The sequence below is a fragment of the Balaenoptera acutorostrata genome, chromosome 3, assembly GCF_949987535.1.
Source record: "Balaenoptera acutorostrata chromosome 3, mBalAcu1.1, whole genome shotgun sequence".
Lineage (NCBI taxonomy): Eukaryota > Metazoa > Chordata > Mammalia > Artiodactyla > Balaenopteridae > Balaenoptera > Balaenoptera acutorostrata.
Genome location: NC_080066.1, coordinates 169,430,339 through 169,438,352, shown reverse-complemented (window position 1 = coordinate 169,438,352; position 8,014 = coordinate 169,430,339).

Here is an 8,014-nt window from a genome sequence, read left to right as displayed (position 1 = left end):
TGTACCACATCTTCTTTATCCATTTGTCTGTCGATGGGCATTTAGGTTGCTTCCATGACCTGGCTATTGTAAATAGTGCTGCAATGAATATTGGGGTGGATGTGTCTTTTTGAATTATGGTTTTCTCTGGGTATATGCCCAGTAGTGGGATTGCTGGATCATATGGTAATTCTATTTTTAGTTTTTTAGGAACCTCCATACTGTTCTCCATAGTGGCTGTATCAATTTACATTCCCACCAACAGTGCAAGAGGGTTCCCTTTTCTCCACACCCTCTCCAGCATTTGTTGTTTGTAGATTTTCTGATGATGCCCATTCTAACTGGTGTGAGGTGATACCTCATTGTAGTTTTGATTTGCATTTCTCTAATAATTAATGATGTTGAGCAGCTTTTCATGTGCTTCGTGGCCGTCTGTATGTCTTCTTTGGAGAAATGTCTATTCAGGTCTTCTGCCCATTTTTGGATTGGGGTGTTTGTTTTTTTAATATTGAGCTGCGTGAGCTGTTTATATATTTTGGAGATTAATCCTTTGTCCGTTGATTCATTTGCAAATATTTTCTCCCATTCTGAGGGCTGTCTTTTCGTCTTGTTTATGGTTTCCTTTGCTGTGCAAAAGCTTTGAAGTTTCATTAGGTCCCATTTGTTTATTTTTGTTTTTATTTCCATTACTCTAGGAGGTGGATCAAAAAAGATCTTGCTGTGATTTATGTCAAAGAGTGTTCTTCCTATGTTTTCCTCTAAGAGTTTTATAGTGTCCGGTCTTACATTTAGGTCTCGAGTCCATTTTGAGTTCATTTTTGTGTATGGTGTTAGGGAGTGTTCTAATTTCATTCTTTTACATGTAGCTGTCCAGTTTTCCCAGCACCACTTATTGAAGAGACTGTCTTTTCTCCATTGTATATCTTTGCCTCCTTTGTCATAGATTAGTTGACCATAGGTGCGTGGGTTTATCTCTGGGCTTTCTATCTTGTTCCATTGATCTATGTTTCTGTTTTTGTGCCAGTACCATATTGTCTTGATTACTGTAGCTTTGTGGTATAGTCTGAAGCCAGGGAGTCTGATTCTTCCAGCTCTGTTTTTTACCCTCAAGACTGCTTTGGCTATTCGGGGTCTTTTGTGTCTCCATACAAATTTTAAGATTTTTTTGTTCTAGTTCTATAAAAAATGCCATTAGTAATTTGATAGGGATTCCAGCACCATTTATTGAAGGAAGTGTCCTTTCTCCATTGTCTTGTAAGATGTTATGGAAAAACCTAAACGAACTTTTTGGCCAACTCAATATATTCTTGGCTCCTTTGTCATAAATTATTTGACCATATATGTATGGGTTTATTTCTGGGCTCTCTATTCTGTTCCATTGATATGTGTGTCTGTTTTTATTCCAGTACTGTGCTATTTTGAATACTATGGCTTTGTAATATAGTTTGAAATCAGGAAGCATGATAGTTCCAGTTTTGTTCTTTTTCAAGATTGCTTTGGCTATTTGGTGTCTTTTGTGATTCTAGAGTGTGTTGCATTTCTGAAGGGCCACTTCATTGTGCTGGACTGTTTCAGGCATCATAAGTTGTCCAGCTTTCTGGCCCACTAAATGCCAGGGCAACCCCTCCCCCCCAATCATTATGACAACAAAAAACACCTCCTCATGCTTACAAATGCTCCCCGAGGAAGTGATATTATCTTATTTTAAGAACTGAGTTTTACCTGGGGCTATTTGCCATGCTCTTTTGTCTGACACCGACTGGTCAAAATGTCAGTACTTTCATGAAGCACATTGGGATTCTGTGGAGGCTCCCCGTGAGGACCTCCACACTGCCCTGTTCTCTGACTTTGGCTTCAAATTCTCCAGCTGGCCTCTCATGAACACCCCCCCTCCTGCCCCTGGGGGTGCGCCACACAGACTCCCCCTGCTGGGGTTCCTGTCTGCTGGCAGACGCCTCTTGGTTGGGATCCACTGAAGGTTTGAGCCAGCTATTTTCTGTGGCATCCTCTTGTTCCATGATGAGCAACAATCAGGCTGCCCCCTCTTTCCAATGGCCACAGCAAGCTGGTCCAGTCACCCTCCCATGCGGGCCCCCCAACTACAGGCATACATGTCAAGTTCCCACCAAAGTTACTCTCACGTGCTGCAGCCTGGTGCCCCCATATGTCTGCAACTTAGCAAACCTGCAGCCAGGGAACCTGCACTCATCCCCTTTCTGACGGGCAGCCCCACATCTCTAGGGGTGATTCTGCTTGGGTTTCCTCATTTGGTTTGGGAGGGGGAAGGGAAAATCCAAAGCACTTTCTGCTTCCATGTGTGACCTTCTCTCTCCAATTCCTTTATAGGGGCCGTCATGATGGCTGTTGGGAGTTGATAGGACCAAGCCCCGCAAGGGTGTATCTGGTACCTCTCTTAGCAGGTGGAAGGACTCGTTGTCTGCTGTTCTCAGTTTTAGGGTTTCTCCTAACTTCTGTCACCTTCCACCTCCCCTTACAAATGAATGAATAAGCACAGTTCTTTGGGGAACTGTAGGTAGGTCTCTGAGCCTGGAAGCCAGATTGTATACAGAGCAGATGAGAGAAAATGAGTCAGCTGGAACTCCAGAATATGTACAATAAGTGTTTATTATGTGCTAAGCTCCACTCTATGGGCTTCCCGTGCATTATCTCATTTAAAACCTCATTTTACAGAGAAGGAAACTGAGGGGCAAAGAGGTCAGGTGACTTGCCCAAGGTCACCCAGCTGGGTGGAGGTTGAGGAGCTAAGCTGTGAACCGAGGTGGGGTGGGGAAAGCCAGGCTCTGAACTCCTGCTCTGATTACGGTGAACCTCTGGGTGGGTCCATCCTGCTGGCAGCTTGGACCACAAAACCCTGTGGAGGGGATCAGAGGGGTCTTTATTATGGGGATGTTTGTTTTCCTAGCAAGCAACAGTCCCAGGCTACAGGAAGCAACGCTGCCACTTTACTAATGAGTTCATCCGTTATAAAACCAGTACCACCCCCGCTTCCCAGCACACGGGGTCCATAGCTTTGTCCTCAGTCTCTTGCTCGTGTCTGATTGTCAGATGTTGCCATCCAGATGCAAGAGTAGAACCTTGAATGTTGACAACGATGCTGGACTTTGGGACAGTGATGTTGGAGAGCTGCTTGTGTCTCAAGAGAAGGTCTGGTCCAGGGAGGATGTGGTGGGGACAGACCAGTTAATACCCCAGGACAAGAGCTTCAACAAGCGGGTGGTGACACATAGAAAGAGAGTGATTGAACTTTGAGAGTCCAGGAGGCCGTCAAACATTTTTGCTAGAAGGACCTTTCTGATTGTGCCCTGAAAATCAACTGGGACATGAAGGATTTAGTATCGCGCTGTCATTTACGTTTTTGCTGCAGAAATCACTCTAAGAAGCCACCTCCAAACAAGCAACGTCTGATTCATTCTTTGTTCACTTTTAGAATGTATGTGGGATGCCATTACACCCTAAATGTCCTTATATATTATCTTCCTAATTATGAGTTCTATTTTTCATAACTGAGTTTCAGCCATGTTTTTTTCCTCTCTACTTTCTATTCCATTTCAATCCTTGCTTTAAGAGCCTGATAGGATGGGGAAGGAGAGAAAGACTGAGGCTAGGGAGAAATCAAAGGGGGAATGGAAAGAGTTTAGGAGATGGCTTGGAAGAGGGACAAAGGAGCCGGAAGCCGTGACGTTGGGAATGGCAGCTGGTGAGGGCGTTACTGGGCTTGGTGGGTGTGGCACAGACACCATGGGTCTGGGGAGGCCTTGGCCATACCTTTATCCACACATATTCCCTGAGTGCCTACTGTATACCAGAAGTGCTGCTGGGGACACAGAGATGGAAAAGACCTTACAGCTCACAATCTATTAGGAGAAAGAGATACATGAACAGATAATTACTATATAAGGGGATTTTTAAAAACACTAATAGTGAATCTCTAGGAAATTGTGTTGTTATAGATTGAATTGTGTCCACCTCCCAAAAAGATATGTTTGAGTCTTAACTCCCATGACCTCAGAATGTGACCTTCTTTGGAAATAGAATCATTGTAGATGTAATAGTTAAGATGAGGTCACACTGGAGGAGGGGGGCCCCTAGTCCACTAGGACTGCCGTCCTTATAAAAAGATGGCCAGGTGAAGACACATATACAGAGGGCAAGCCATGGGATAATGGAGGCAGAAGTCACGCAGCTGAAAGCCAAGGGACACCAAGGATTGGTGACAGCGCCAGATGCTGAGGGACCTAGGACAAGTTCTCCCCTAGAGCCATCGGGAAAGCATGGCCCTTCCGACACATGGATTTTGGACTTCCTGCCTCCAGGACTGTGAGACAATACATTTCTGTTATTTTAAGCCACCCAGTTTGTGCTACCTTGTTGCCACAGCAGTACTAGAAAACTAACACCTATGCTGAGTAAAAAAATCCCCAAAGGTTACAATCTATATAACTCCATGTATTTAACATTCTTGAAATGGCAAAATTACAGAAATGAGAACAGATGGGTGGTTGCTAGGGGTTAAGGAGGGGGCGGGGGTGAGAGCAAAATGAGTGTGGCTGTACAGGGATCCGGACCGGGATGTTCTGCATCCTGACTGTGTCCCTCTCGAGATCCTGGCTGTGATCTTGTAGTACAGTTGTGCAAGGTGTCAGCACTGGAGGAATCTGGGTAGAGGGTATGCAGGGTCTCTCTGTATTATCTCTAACAATTACATGTGAATCGATAATTATCTAAAAATTTAGAGTTTAATTTTTTAAAAAGCGTAGCTACCGTTGATTAAATAATTACGATGTGAAAGCACGTGGCACGTCTTATCTAATTCTCACTAAGATCTGAGGAAGAGGTATTATCATCCCTATCTTATGAGGAAATGGAGGTTCAGAGAGGTTAAGGAGGACGTGGCTAGGAAGGGGTACCAGTCAGGATTTGAACCCAAGCCTGAATAACTCAAAAGCCCAGGGGCTGAGAAGCACATGCTGCACTAAGTGGGGAGAGAAGGTCCAGAAGAAACCGAAATGTCCAGGAGGCAGCTGGGGATTTAAGACTAAATCTCAGGGCTGAAGAAGAGACAAAAGAGATTCTCCTTCTGAAAGTGGTGGCATGAGGTGAGTACCTTCTTCAGGAAACGCATATAAAACTGGACAAAGTTATCAAAACGACCATCGCAGGGCCCTGGAAAATGATCAGAGGCAGACAGCTTGAGAAGTGCTTACTCATGAAAGCACAGCTCCTTCATGGAGTAGGAAGGCAAGTTCAAGGCATTTTTTTTTCTTTTTTTTTAAATTGAAGTTTAGTTGCTGTACAATATTATATTAGTTACAGGTGTACAATATAGTGATTCACAATTTTTAAAGATTATACTCTATTTATAGTTATTGTAAAATATTGGCTATATTCCCCATGTTGTACAATATATCCTTGTAGCTTATTTTATACATAACAGTTTGTACCTCTTAATCCCATACCCCTGTATTGCCCCTCCCTGCTTCCTTCTCCCCATTGGTAACCACTAGTTTGTTCTCTGTGTCTGTGAGTCTGCTTCTTTTTTGTTATATTCACTAAGTTATTTTTTAGATTCCACATGTAAGTGATATCATACACTATTTGTCTTTCTCTGTCTGACTTATTTCCCTTAGCATAATACCCTCTAAATACACCCATGTTGCTGCAAATGGTGATACTTCATTCTTTTTTTGTGTGACTGAGTAGTATTCCATTGTATATATATACACCACATCTTCTTTATCCATTTATGTGTTGATGGACACTCAGGTTACTTCCATGTTTTGGCTATTGTAAATAGTGCTGCTATGAACATAGGGGTACATATATCTTTTCCAATTAGTGTTTTTGGTTTTTTTGGATAAATATCCAGGAGTGGAATTTCTGGGTCATATGGTAGTTTTATTTTAGTTTTCTGAGGAACCTCCCTACTGTTTTCCACAGTGACTGCACCAAATTACATTCCCAACAACAGTGAAGGAGGGCAGGGTTCCCTTTTCTCCATGTTTGAGGCATTCTTGAGTGGGGCATTCCACCCCCTCCCCAGCTCAGGTGGCAAAACCTGCAGTTTTCTCAGCCAGAGGTGGTGTCTGGACCAGGCAGGTAGCAGAGCAGCTATAAACCTAACACAGTGATAGTGAAGTGAGAGAGCCAGGAAGACTGAATAACAAACTCCACAATCCCTGGCTGACTGCCCAACTACACATGCGAGTGGGGGACCCCAGAGAACCCAGAGAAAATTCAAAGCCTGAAGAGACTTGTGAAATTCTGCACTTATGAATGCATTTCCCAATCCCCACACAGCTTGGGCTGCAGAGGGTAGTGAAGTGTCTGAACAGAACCTCTACTGACCACTTAAGATATGCAGCTGCAAGGGAGACCCCTAGGGAGCTAGGCTCTAAAAACAAAAACCAAACACTTTGAGTAAACACATCAGCAGCTATGTATCCCAAGAGATACAGATTTTGCAGTTTGAGTTAATTACCTAAAAAAAAACAAAAACAAAACACCAAAACCCTCAGAAGAACAAAACAGAAGCCAGAAATGTTACAGTGATACCACATGTTGTTCACAATGTTCAGTTTCAATAAAAAGATTATTAGACCTGCAAAGAAACAGGACGGTGTGACCTGTGCTCAGGAGGAAAGTGATCACTTCTGAGTGGGAATGTGGGATTTAACAGAACAAGACTCCAGAGCATTCATGATTATATATTCAAATAATTAAAGGAAAATGTGTTAATAATGAGTCAACAATAGAGAATATTGACAGATAAATGCAAACTGTGGAAAAAAAAAAGAACTTCTAGAATTTAAAAGTGTAATGTCTGAACAAAAAACTGACTAGGTGGGTTCAATGGGCAGAAGAAAGAATGAGTGTCTTTAAAGAAAGATGAATAGAAATTAACCATCCAGAAAACAGGGAAAAAAGGGAAGAAAAATGAACAGAGCCTCTGAGATCTAGGACAATATCAAGTGTAACAACACAGAAGTAATTGCAGTCCCAGAAGGAAAGGAAAAACAAAAATGAGGCAGAAAAAAATTTTTGAAAAATAAATTGCTGATAACACCTCAAAGTTGGTGAAAAAGATCAACTTACAGATCCAAGAATTTCCATGAACTCCAGGTTAAATAAACAACGCAGGAGAAGGTGAAAGGAGGTGGGAGCTGTCTTCACAGAGGGGCTGGCTGAAGTCCTGGACTCTCCTCGGGGAGCATGTAGGGAAAGCAACCAATGGGCCAGGGCGACTCTAGTGAACAGCTGTAATTAGAGGGACTGGAGGAGGGACAGTTAAGGGCGAGAGGCCAGCCTAGACAGTGTACATACACATCAGGGAGGTGAGGGGGAGAGAATCTCATGGAGGTCAGTGGTGTCGCGTGCACAGAGCAGCGTAGAATTAAGGACAAGGGACCCAAAGGCCACAGGGTATGGTCCTTACATCTCCAGGGCACATTCTGCCAACACTCTCATCCTCTGCTGCTGGGAGAGCAGCCTGGCGCAGACTTGCAATATGGCAAAATGGCAAAATATTTAAAAATGCTAACTTTGACCCACTCACTCTACTTCTAGGAATTTATCCTATAGAAATTACTAAGAGAGGCACACAGATTTCTGCATATTCATTGCAATAATAATGACAGCGGACTTTTGTTAAGTGATTACCAGGTGCTGAGTGCTCTGCGTGTATTTACCTCAATGAGGCAAATGCTATTTTTATACCCATTTCATAGATGAGGATACTGAGGCGTAAAGAGATTAACGTAACAAAGGCACATAATACAAGGGAAAGTGCAGGTCTTTCTGACACAGAGCCCCTACTCTCAAATGTGAAAGCAGCATAAACGCTGAATAATACCAGCTTGGTATAAATGATGGTATATCCAACAACCAAAGTATCACTCTATCGTAAATCTCTTTCCCATGAGAAGGTCAGCTCCATGAGTGTGGGGTGTTCGTCTGACTTGTTCCTCAATGCCTGAAACAGTGCCTGGAACATAGCAGATGTTAAATAAATGAGCTT